At 33.8% G+C, this 13,932-nt stretch overlaps 1 protein-coding gene across 2 annotated transcripts in view; it reads left to right on the top strand.

The window, feature by feature from the left end:
- Positions 1 to 7,972: 7,972 nt before the first annotated feature.
- The window catches only part of LOC112049678 (putative inorganic phosphate cotransporter), a 38,864-nt gene continuing 32,904 nt past the window's right edge, over positions 7,973 to 13,932 (top strand). Inside the window, exon 1 of one of the 2 annotated variants that reach the window (XM_024087670.2) lies at positions 7,973 to 8,112. The gene's annotated coding sequence lies outside the window, so the exon portion shown is untranslated. The remainder of the gene's footprint in view (positions 8,113 to 13,932) is intronic. The other variant, XM_024087672.2, reaches the window with a different exon arrangement.

Below are 13,932 nucleotides of genomic sequence, written 5' to 3'. Positions count from 1 at the left end.
TCTACACTGCATCAAGCGAATGTTTTTCGTTGAATGCAAGTGGCAAATGTTTCAAGTATTTTTTTTATTTAATCTAAGTTATTTATTTCCACGAAGTCTTAAATTTTCAAAAATAGGTTTTATAGGAGACCTTCAATTTAAGCAATGAACAAAATCATACCGCGTGCGTGTAAAATATTGTCGATGTTAATAAGATGACGATGATTATGCAAGACCCACCAAGTGCCCAAGGGTTAAGAGACAAGGAGAGGAAGTTTATTGGAAAGTTCTTCATTATTTTTCAAATTTTACCAATGTCATTAATAGGATGAAAGTTTTTATTACAAATTATATGTATCCATTTGAACGCCCATGATATCAACCAGATAAGATAAACCCAACCCAAAAATCCCCAAAAATTACCAAAATTCGACAGATGTCGACCTACTAAAAACGTTACGACAACTTAAGTCTACTTATAATAAAAAATGTTAAACTTTGACTTTTATTTTTTTTATAAACTTATAAACTTTTTCAAAATTAACCAAACTTTTCTTACACAAGTCCAACATTAAAGTACACATTTTCTAGAATATTATGAGGTTTTTCAGAGGTTAAAAATTTGAAAAAAAATCCGTTATTTATTTTAATTATCAAGTCACAGTCACGATAATAGTCACTGACTATAGGTTAAATATAGGTAATATATAGGTAAATCGTAGTATTTACCTACCGACGTTATTGTATTTATAAGACATTTTTGTTTAATTAGAAACAGCAAACATACTCGTAGGTGTGAATTTGTCATAACATTATAACCAAGTAGGTTTTAAGCATAATGACTTGTGAAGTCTTGCGATTAAAGTAAATAATCATTATTTACACAAGCTAACCACATGCTACGGCTTCCTAGAATTCAGTGTTGTGTTCTATAATATCAGCATGGGTAGGTAGATAAACGTACGACATATTATATTCGCATTCATGAACAACTAGACAACCTGTGGTTTCACTCGCTTAGTTTCCGTTCCCGTGAGAGAACGTGGTTAAAATATGGCCTGCAACACTCACAAATAACGTAGCTTTCTCGTGGTGAAAAAATTTTCAAAATTGGTTCTGAAAATCCAGAGATTACCCCCCTACAACACCACACACTTTACCTCTTTGTATTATTAGTATAGTATAGATATAGACTTTGTAGGTAGTCTTTGCAGGAAATTTCAAGAAATCAAAATACTGATTGGCATAAAATCGGCAGGTAAATAGAAGCAATATTTTGCTAGGTAGGTACTAAATATAATTAAATATTACAAAATTTAGGAACAACTAAACCATTCCATATGGCATTGATCTTTAGAAACGCTACTTGTATAACAATAATTAATATTAAACTTTGTGTTTTTGTAAATCTTTAACAAGTGTTTTACCACAAACCTATGTAAATTGTATTTTTTTTTAAATAAATTTCAAATGCCTGATGAAACACTATTAGCAATAATTCTGGTTTTCTATAAACTATTTCAAATTACAAACATTATATATTAGCAAGCAAGTAAAAATACTTTTTATTTAATTTGAATAGACTGATGTGTAATTGGGTAAATACGCAAGGATAAGGTGGACAAAATATTAATTACTGTGTTGATTTGGTTTGGATGTGTGCTGGACAATTTTGTTAATTTTTGTTTAGTATCAATAATGTACCTACTATTGTTACTCTTTTCTGCAACTTGCAAGGATATGCCAGACCAGGATTGCTTTTGGAAAATAAATAAGAGAGAATCAATCCTTGACTGAATTTTTACTCTCCTCATAAAACAGAAAGGAGTTAAACAAATCTATGATCGTATACATTTGCAACTAATGCCTTGAAGAAAAGAATAGCACAATGTTTCTTGTTAGTTATTGGGGCTTATTTTTTTTTTGTTATTTACAAGTTAGCCGTTGACTACAATCTCACCTGATGGTAAGTGATGATGCAATCAAAAATCGAAGCGGGTTAACTTGCTAGGAGTAAGATGACTCCTTTGGGTTTCTACACGGCGTCATACCGGAACGATAAATCGCTTGGTCGACTCAGCCGTGCATCGATCCCAGGACCTCCGTCTTGTAAATCCACCGCGGAATGTAGCCCGTTAGCTTCCGTCTTACTATATTCATAGACGTTGGAGGAGCACATCTAGGGGATCATTCAGCCGCCGAGTGTCGAATTTAACCTCTATTTGCTGGCAGAATGATCCCATGGGGGCGCCTCCACAACGTCTATGAATTCTTCTGTTAGAATGCATCGGCATTCATTTGTAATTGAAAAAAAAAGTTGTTTTTGAAATTGGAAGCACATAAATCATCCTCCGTTTGATGGATACAGGGCTGACCTTTATTGAAAGTGCTTCTTGCACGCCCTGCGAAGGTTTTCTGTTTGTAGGCAATCCATTTCAGCTTACTATTTTGGTAGTAGGTACATATAAATAAATGTCAAATATTTAGATACTAAATTATCTGAAACAACAGGAATTTCGCGAGAATAGACAGGAGTCGCAACAGTATTTACATAAAAAAGAAACTATTTTTCGCATCTTTTTTTCTTAAGTCGATTTTAATGAAACGAAATACAAATTGTGTTAATTAATAAGCAATGCTTTATTCTACTAAGACAATCAAATATTTTAAGATCATATTAAATACTATTGGACGCCCGCGACTTCGTCCGCGTGAAAATAGATGTAAACTTTTAACTACCCCTACCCTAACCCTACCCTGCCCTACCCGACTCCTTCCCTACCCTACCCTACCCTTCCCCTACCCTAGTCTCTACCCCTACCCTACCCTACCCATTAAGGCTGCACACGCGACAGAAGCTTAAAAGTGGAGTAACTTCTTCCGTTTCCCTTCACTGCTCTGCTCCTATTGATCATAGCGTGATGAAAAGTATACTATAACATGCCCAGGAGTATGAAGAATAATTGTATCAAATTTCATTAAAATCCGTCGAGTAGTTTTTGTTTCTATAAAGAACATACAGACAGACAAACATCAGTATCGACCGCTTATCACCCCCTGATAGTTATTTTGGAAATATATTTCATGTACAGAATTGACCTCTCTACAGATTTATTATAAGTATAGAAGTTATAGATATTTGTATAGTAAATCTATACTTATAATAAATCTGTAGAGAGGTCAATTCTGTACATGAAATATATTTCCAAAATAACTATCAGGGGGTGATTAGTGATCGAGACTGACGCCAAAAATGCAATTAGTAAAATTTTTGTCTGTCTGTCTGTCTGTCTGTCTGTCTGTCTGTATGTTCTTTATAGAAACAAAAACTACTGGACGAATTTTAACGAAACTTGGTACAATTATTCTTCATACTCCTGGACAGGTTATAGTAAACTTTTCATCACGCTACGATCAATAGGAGCAGAGCAGTGAAGAGAAATATTGAGAAAACGGGAGAAGTTACTCAATTTTTTAAGCTTTCGTCGCGTGTACAGCCTTAATGGTTAAAGCAACATAGAAATCATGTATGACGGAAATGTTCTCCTTAAAATTATCTTTAAAAATACCACAGCATATATATGTCTATCTTTTATGGTTGACTCACAATAACACGTGTAACTCCCGATAGCTTAGCAGTTCGGAGCTTTCTAATTATATTTGTCTACTCTTATGTTTATAACACTCATCACTCATCCCTAACTAAAAAAGTTGACATTATTACCTATTCAATAAAAAAAGTATCATAAAAATCGGTAAAGAAACACCAAAGTTATACAAGAAATACGCTAAGCCATCGCGCGTTAATACTAATTCATGCTCGACGCGACTCGCGGGGGGGGGGGGGAAGGGTTGGGATAGGGTAGGGTAGAGGTAGGTTAGGGTAGGGTAGGATAGGGGTAGTTGAAAGTTTACAACGACTTTCACGCGGACGAAGTCGCGGGCGTCCGCTAGTTAAAAAATATTTCTCTATAGACTATTGAGAAGCTAAAGAAATGGGAGGAGAGGAAAATGCTGAAAAAGAACCAGAGAAATAGACATGTCATATCATTATTCCATGAGAATTAGCCAAAGTCTCACCTCAAGTACGAACGCTTCAGTAGTTCAGAACCTAGTCCAGAATGTGGACTGTATTGGAAATGTCCTAGTAGAGTGTTGAAATTAACTACTCTAAAAAAAGCTTCTGCCTTAGTCGAAGATGAAAAGAGAAGTCTTATAATTTACAAAACAGATGTTAATATAATTAATATAAACATATTGTTATTTATTACTATACCTATTTGTTTGGTAAAGTAATAAATTTTACAAATCCAAGTAATAAATTAACTGAAATAATATATTTTTTGTTTTAATTACCATATTTTAATATAATATATACTTTATTTTGTTACTATGATTAGCTTATTGTGGAACACGATTAAGCTTTGCCTAAATATATTGATTTATATATAATATAATTCTATACTTATTAATTATTTATAAGCAGTGCGTATAAGGAAGGACGAATCAATCTAGTTAGTACGCGTGCCTCTTTTTTATTTACAATCAATTAAGGTTTAAGGATTAGTACCACCTTTTAAATTTCATTTTAGTTAATATTGTTCAATTGTTCACGGATCATCTGAGGTTCTGAGATTGTTGTGGCTGTGTGTGGAGGCCTCTGGCTGAATCTATACTTCTATATCTATACTATATACTAATATATAAAGCTGAAGAGTTTGTTTGATTGAACGCGATAATCTCAGGAACTACTGGTCCGATTTGAGAAATTCTTTCAGTGTTAGATAGCACATTTATCGAGAAAGGCTATATGCTATATTATCCCCATATTCATACGGGAACGAGAACCACGCGTGTGAAACCGCGCGGCGTCAGCTAGTTAAATATATTTATGGAAGGGTGTAGAGTACTGCGACGTTTTAAAATCCTATGGTAAAAGGCTTAACGTGGACCTGTGTTATTTTTGTCCGTTATAAAGTTAAATTTCAATTCAGTTACATATTTTTTTACAAAGCATTTTTGTCTTATCAAGTCATCCTCATGAAAGACAAATAATTATTGCATTCAAAGTTTCTTCCACAAAACTAATAAAAAATTATTTATAAAAATAGTATCATAATTTAGATCCGTAATCTTTAACAAAATCTGATCTTTAAAATCTAAGTTATACTGCAGCTACAGCATTGAAAAAACTGATTCATGATTTTATTTTTAAAATCCGAAAAACAAATACAACTTGGTAACGCTAAGAAGATTTTTAATAAAACTAATCAAATAAGTTTTAGGGAATTGGGTAATGATGCTTTAATATTTGCGTCATCCATTAATTACGAGACATCCTGTATATCTTGTCGTAGACAACTTTTGCTAATAAACAACATGCCATACTCCTTTATCGTACATTATTTAAAGTAGAATCATAATTTTGCTATAACTCTGCAACTTTCAAACAAAAAACTGCGTAAAAAATAAGCATGGCCGTGTTTCCTAATAGTTAATAATTGTACCAAGTTTCGTTATCCGTCGAGTAGTTTTTGTTTCTATATCGAACATACAGACAGACAGACAAAAATTTTACTGATGGCATTTTTGGAAATTATTTTGGAAATACATTTCATGTACAGAATTGACCTCTCTACAGATTTATTAAAAGCATAGGTATATATATATTGTTGTTAAATATATAACAACAATATATTTATAACAATAAATTTTGTGTTTATTTTTCCTATAATATAATATTTTATGTTGGTGCATTATATATAACAAAATAAAGCGTACATTTTTTTTTCTTATTTAGGTTTTCAATTGTTTCTTATTAAATAAGTGTTACCATGTTATTATTTTTATGTTAGTAGGTATAGTAGGTAATAATTAAGTAAATAATCCTTCATTGGGTATCTAAGGCCTCCTCCAGCTGATACCATTTTTGATTCTTATTTTTCATTATTTTCTATGTAATAAATAAATGATTTATTTATTTATAAGGTAAGGAAATACTTAACCTTTATCTAAATATAATAGGTTTTTTAAATTTTCTACGCGACATCATGAGAAATCATTCAATTAGTTGCCAGACCCTTAACTTCGTTATTAGCCTTTGCAGAAATTAGGAAAATAGATTATTAACGTGCTTTCAATAAAAAAATGCATATTACCATGACGTTATCATTTTGATGACGTCATGGTCACTTATTCGCAATACCATTGATATAATAAGTTGATTATGCGCAACACATTCTAAAAATGCCAATTATTTCCGGTATTAAAGATTCTGGCTTTTTTAATTACTCACCTTGTGCTCAATCCCAAATATATTAACGCATAAATATAGAATTTTGACACGAAATATTAAAAATATTATATTAGTTATTAAAATTTTACTGTCCTGATTGTGAAATCCTAAACGACTTATATATTTGTGTTTAATAGTTATAAAATGCTTTAGTTACCAGAAATTGGTAATTTTTTCAACATCTCTTTTACCTTATCTCACTTAAATGGGGTCGGCAAAATATGTCAATATCTGCCGTTCGCTTATATTTCTCGTCAACTCATCATCCACTATTTTACACACATGTCCTACTTACACTCCAGCCATCTCTTCTTTGGCCTTCTTCTCTTCTGGTGTCCTTTCATTTGCAATTTCAACATTGCTCTGGTTAAATGACATTCATCCCTCCGCATTATATGTCCATACCAAACTTTTTACTCCTCAATTTTTCTGTCACTCTCGCCACTTTCAGACTTCATATTTGTTAAATTTAGCTAAAATGAGAAATACTTTACGACCTAAAAATAATATAATATAATACCTACCGAATATATACAAAACAAAATTTATTAAAATCATCGGAACCGTTCAAGAAAAGTCCATTAATACCGTGACACAAGTTTATAATAAGACTGCTAATAATGCCAACGTTTTAAAAAAAAATAAGTCTTTGACTTTGAAAAAAGAAGTGATTGACCTGTAAGTTATTGTAAGTTTCTCGTGCAATAAGCCCAGAGAAGTCGTTTCCTGTAAATATACGAATTAGCCTACAATAATGTTATATTTCAACGTAAAACAAGTCAACGTATTTTCGCGATTTTTTTTTTCATAATAGTCTTGCGCTTGACTAAAATCATGCCTGGTGGAAAGCAATGTCTAGGTTGAAGCGCGCTTGCCAAGAAAATCCCTATTCACTCTTGTTTTGAAGGTGCACAAATCTCATGTGTTAGGAAACATAGAAGCCGGAAGGTCATTCCACATCTTCGCTGTTCTTATTAGAAACTTCGATGCGAAACGTTTTGTGCGAGTCGACTGGACATCTACAACAAAAGGATGCCATTTTTTTTATTTAGCTTTTACAATACCCTTGAGGTATAAACAGAGAACACGCTAAAGCTTTAGGGTACAACGGACTTTGTCCAAAAGCAATCTAAGATAGTAACAACCAAGGAATGCTATTCATGTTAGTTCGTGTTAACATTCTCATTGCACCTTCACGTTTCTATCTAGAAGGGCCCTCTAAGCCGAGGTCCGAGTCTCATAGGAAACCCCCATAGAGAGCCGTTCCATCCTCTATCTTTCTTTCAGCCTTCAAAGTCAAAGTCAAAATTCATTTATTTCAATTAGGCTTAGTTTACAAGCACTTTTGAAAGGTCAAGATTATGTCATAATTTAATTTAATTTAATGGTGGTAATAATAGTCGAAAACTTAAAACTAAAGTTACGAGGGTTCCAAACGCTTCGGGTCACATCAGGCGATGCTTCTGCGCTCGCCCAACCCCCCCGGTGACGCTGTAGTAGTTCCGCAGGTCTAAGTAGATGCCGATAGCAGGGAGCTATCGGCCCCTACTCAAATAAAAAAAAAATAATAATAAAGCTTTAGGGTATAATGGACCTTGTCCAAAAGCAATCTAAGATAGTATCAACCAAGGAATGCTATTCATGTTAGTTCGTGTTAACATTCTCATTGCACCTTCACGTTTGATGACTTGTCGTAAGAGCGCAGTCTGGCAGACTGACACTGCGCTCCAGTCGCGCTTCGCAGTTCGCAGTTTGCCTGTCACCGACCAAACGCGCCGATTAGTGTCTATAAATTGTGTTAAAAAAAAACTATCGGAATAACCGGAATCAATTAAAAAGTGAGTGCCTTTTACAATATTTCCATTAAAACCATTACCTATTTTAATTTGTACTTAAGTTAAAATATGGTTTGTATGATAGTTTAATTTGCGTGGTTTCGCGCAATTGTTTTTGTTTTACGATTTCAAACTTAATGATAGCTTGATCGAATCGATAATTGGTTTATGTTTAATTACGGTTACGTTTACTATAAACGATTTTAACACTATGTAGGTATGTTATTAGTGGATTATTAAACATTCTGTTATTAGTATCATCTTAAATATTTCCTATTGTTTTAAGCAATTTTAGTTCTCCGAATAAAATAATAGATATAACAAAAAGTTACCTATAATAAGAAGAACCAAAGCAGTATCACTATATTTTCAAAATCTTCTTTGTCTTATTTAAGTAGATATGTATTTTATTACACTTTCATGCACGTTTTGTTGATATACTTAATCCCGTATCTAAATCAATCAGTTATCCAAAACAATGAACCGTTCTTTATATTTAAATTACCTATTACGATGCGAGTAATTAATTTAAAAAGTCTATGCAATTAGTTGCAATAGCAGCTATTCAGTAAACGAAATTGTTTTTTACATTTTTATCATTAAATTACTTTATCTTAATTAAGGAATTAAGTCTGTTTGTTTACTACTATGTACACACACTAACGCGTACCGAAAACAAGGGGTTTTTTATAACTAGTATTATCATCATTATCTTATTGGAACTTATTGGAACCTACCCCCTCCGGAATTGAAGGCAAAGGTCATATCCACTGGGCTATCATGGCTGTTTAGGTATACCTTAGTAATATATCTTACCTACCCATTAAATTTTCCGTTCTTCAAGAAAGAAAAATACTTCTTATACGCTCTGGTAACTTGCTACCTATACTAATAATTCATTTCCTTTTGACATCAATATTATTTTATTTAAATATATTTCCGAGAATTAACATAAAATCGTACACTTTGCATAATTACATAATCACTTTGTATTCAAAATGTAGACTAAATTAGTGTCAACATCTCAGATATGAAATACAATATAAAATATATTCTAGATTTGTTGATTAATTGAGCAATATTAAATCAGTTTTATCTTTGCAAGGAAAATAATTAGCGAGCGAAGCTTTACTGTTTTATTGTGTTTTATGATGTTTTTATTGCTAATGCTTACCTAAGGAGCGTACAGAGCTAGGTTTTTGACTTATCGCACGATCATAAAATCATACAATTGTATTTGAACACACATAACGAAGCGATGCGAAGTAATATTTATCTTTGTTCAGCAAGAGAATGTTAATTTGATTTCCGGATAATTTAATTTATGAGCACTTTTAATAATATCGAAGGTCTGTTAATTATTTGTACTCGTAGGTGGTTTTTTGACTTTCACGTGTTTAACATTTAGGAAGGGCGGACTGGAATCCAAAAAATCGCAGGTTCTTTTGATCTTATATAGCCCAGTCTACTTCTATTTAATAGTATAGTCTTCCTTCTTTTATCTAAGGTCCCAATAGGTGGGATCTACTCCGGTTCGCAAATAGACCTGTCCTCTTTCTCCAATTTTGGGTTATCGTAACCTATCCAACAGGAAACGTTGTAGTATTGTATGATAATTGATATCGATATAAAATGAATCATCATCATCATCATCATTATCAGCCGATGGACGTCCACAGCTGGACATAGGCCTCTTGCATGGATCTCCAAGCGCAACGGCCGCCGCCGGTCTCGAGCCGCCAGCATCCAGCGGCTGCCTGCAACCCACTTGATGTCTTCGGTCCACCTAGCGAGGATTTACAAGTTGGTCCTAGGTTCGATCCTCAGCTGGGCTAATTGGTCCAAATCTGGCTGGTGGGAGGCTTCGGCCGTGGCCGATACCACCCTACAGGGCAAAGACGTACCGCCAAATGATTTAGCATTCCAGTACGATGTCGTATAGAAACCGGGTGTGGATTTTCATCCTATTCCTAACAAGTTAGCCCGCTTTCATCTTAGATTGCATCATCACTCAATATCAGGTGAGATTGTAGTCAAGGGCTAACTTGCAAAGAATAATAAAAAAATTCGAATTGAGAAAGAAGACAGACATACAACGAAATAATATTGTTGTTGGCTAGTTTATTTCTTTTGAAGTACAGAACACTAAACAGAAAAAGGAAATAAAAGACGTTATTTCTTGTGGTGTACCTAGTACAAAAAGGTTAATCGTTAAAGAGCAATTTCCTCAACATTAATAAACACTTATGCTTCTCTTAATATTAATTGACTATTGAATATCTAACGATTTCATAAATATTATATACTCAAAGAATAATCATCAGCATAGTGACGACACACCTGAAGTTAAGTGTCACGACACAGCCACGTGAAAATACAATTGTAAATATTTTTACAAATGTTAAATGAACACTTGTTATGTAAATATTTTTTTCAATATAAATGAGTAGTTTGTCTCATCATTGGATTATTTCGTATTTTCATGCAAATTAAACTACATTCATAATATAGAAAGAATACAATCACCCTAATAACTATACTAATCCGTATATGCCCACGTGAAATGGTGGCAAGAATACTGGCTGTATTTCCACGTTGGACAGCCAGTCAGCCAGGCTGATCCTTTGCGCAGAAAATGAGCCAGCCCGTCTGTCACCAGTCGAGGCAACTAGCCGCGGTGAAGTAATTCAAAGAATTTTATGATACCATGACTCCACAGCCCAAGAGTTTCTCCGCAAAAGGAACTTCTAACGTCGATGTTACTCTCGGTCAGAGAACCATATTTGTGCCATTTACCGGTTCCAGCTTTTTCTGCTGCGGCACCCTTGATTCTGTCTATCTGGTATGACATGGAGGCAATGTGATTCATATACTAACCATCTCTCATTTTCTAGGGAACCACTGTCAATCGATCAGGTGTCTTGCCATCTGGACTTTTTCCTGACTGATAATATAATGTTTTACATTCTATACGTCTAGGTTGATGGACACAGAGCTGCACAATTTGGGGCGTGTTCCTTGTATGTCCTATGATGGTTGGTAGATGGTTTTCACTACCATGAGAGCCAACTGGTTGGTCCATAAACTACTGAAGAAAGAAACCGGACAAGTGTGAATAGGACTCGACCACCGACTATTCCGAGACAGGTCTTGACAGACAGATAGAAGGACAAATTAATCCTATAAGTTAATAACCTTTTCGAGGTACGGAACCGTAATCGAGCCGTATTTTCTGTTATTTTGTATTTTCGCCCGTGAGTAAATTGGGTTTTAATCCAAACATTTTAAGTACAACCTACGTACCAAGTTACGTTATGTTTTAATTACCAAGCGAAGTTATTCGGTCGTAACTTTATGTTCATTTTCCTAATTAAGTTAAGGTGGGCAAATGCTTGTAATATACGAATTTAATTTCCTACGTTGATTTTCCTTGAACATATAACATACCTACCTACTTACTCGTATGTACCACTCATTTAGAAAAGATTTTGTTTGCGTGGGATTCGGGGTTATATAAATCTAACCCTATAATTTATACTTATAATAAAACTGTAACAGGTCAAATTGAAGATTGAAGATATTTTCAAAATTTTAATTGGAGGGCTTTATGTAATCAATACTGAAGCCAAAATATATTTTTTTCGATTTTTTGTCTGTCTGTCTTTCTGTCTGTCTGTCTGTCTGTCTGTATGTTCGTTATAGAAACAAAAACTACTCGACGGATTTTACCGAAAATTGGTACAATTATTATTCTTCATACTTCTGGGCAGGTTGTAGTATACAATATCAATAGGAGCAGAGCAGTGAAGGGAAATGTTGGGAGTGGGGGTAGGGTAGAGTAGTAGTAGGGTTTCACGCGGACAAAGTCGCGGGCGTCCGCTAATAATTAATATATAAATCAAGATACATATTTTTCAAATATGTATCTTGGCATTCCCACATAATTTTTTTAATTTTCGGAACGTTAGCGTTTATATAAATAAAAAATAATAAATAAATATACTTAAACAATAGGTACACATCACTATCTAGCCCCAAAGTAAGCATACAGAGTAGCTTGTGTTATGGGTGCTAAGATAGTTGATATTATAATATTAATATACAATTATATACTACATATAAATACTTATATATTGTATAAATATACACAGACACTGGAAAACACTCATGCTCATCACACAAATATTTTCCAGTTGTGGGAATCGAACCCACGGCCCTGGATGCAGAAAGCAGGGTCACTACCCACTGCGCCACGCGGCCGACGCCGTTTGGTAGAAAAAGACTGGACGATGAACATGCCACAAGATTACAGGCCCAGGTCTTTACTTTTTAGGGATAATAATATCGTTATTCCCAGGAATTTAAATACAAGGATTTAAAAACAGTGCTTCCGTATTAATATGATTATAATTCTTCAATTAGTATTTAATTTTCGTCTTAAATCCTCCTTTTGAACATTTTGACCATAATTGCCTATTATAATCTCCGATGATACCTAAACTCTTAACTAACATAACAAGTATTTTACAAATTAAACTTACTATCTAGCACTAGCTTTGTGAACCTTCTAAAAAGTTAGCCCGCTTCCATCTTAGATTGCATCATCAGATACCATAAGATGAGACTGTAGTTAAGGGCTAACTTGTAAAGAATAAACAAGAAAGAATCCTAATTTCAAAAGCATAAAGTTATAAAATCTTTTGACATGTTCAGGTAAAACTGCAAAAGTACACAGGACTGAGTATCTATGCTTTAGCTCGACGTCTTGCACTAAAAGATTAAACACAAGGTGTGTAGAATGGTGCGTGTAATAATTACGTTCATTTGTAATTCATACAATATAATGTTTGCTTACGGTTCCGTCAACTGCAACTGTAGGTAATGTAAGACCTGCTAATTAGGCGTCATTCGCACGAGAGTTTTTTAACGTAAAAATGCGTTGAAATAGGTACGACAAATGCATTCCCAAGTTATAATATGTTCACACGACTGCGTTTTTAAAACACGACGCGTTTTTTCGATAATTTTTTGCATTTTAAATTTGGCGTTGGAAATAGACCTTCATTTAACTTTATACTATAATTATTTGAACGCATTTTTAACGTCTGTTAAAAATCTCTCGTGCTTATGAGGGCTTAAACGTAAATATTCGTAAAAGCGCAAATCCTGGGTTTTTTATGTATCGCTTTTTTAACTCTCGTGCGAATGAGCATTTAATGTTATTTATCTACATATTTTAGTAATTCCTACGAGTTATAATTAGTTAAATATTTTCACATTAATAGCCCCTATGGCGTATTAATGTGCATGTAAAAAATACTAAACATGCTATAGTTACTAATTCAGGCTATATGTATAGAGGTATAGTTTGTGGGTTTGTGAGGTTGTACGGGGTAATTTCTGTATCTACCCATTTTGGAAATTCCTTTAACATTAGAACGCTATATCTTAACCGAGTAACATAAGCCTAAATTCCATTCCCGTATTCCCACGGAAACGAGAACTATGACGGGTAGATAGCATGGGGCGTCTAAGGTTTGTTGATGACACTCCCATGATATGCGGGCGATGGGAGGAAAGGCCAATTGTCAGGCCATAGATATACAATTCAAAAACTCCTGTTTTATGTAAGTCGACAAAAATAGAGCCGGTTTTGTAGTTATTACAACAAAACGTGATATCAGTAGATTTTATTACGAACGTAATCATTCTAAGAGCGCTGAACATGCAGTATTTTATGCTAACGTCTCACATTATGTTACTTGATTATTATCATTTATCTAGTTCGTATGCTTTATTACGTTGATATTGAGATGGTTTTAA

The sequence above is a fragment of the Bicyclus anynana genome, chromosome 11 (genome assembly GCF_947172395.1).
Source record: "Bicyclus anynana chromosome 11, ilBicAnyn1.1, whole genome shotgun sequence".
In the NCBI taxonomy this organism is placed as follows: domain Eukaryota; kingdom Metazoa; phylum Arthropoda; class Insecta; order Lepidoptera; family Nymphalidae; genus Bicyclus; species Bicyclus anynana.
This window is presented reverse-complemented; position numbering and strand designations above follow the sequence as displayed.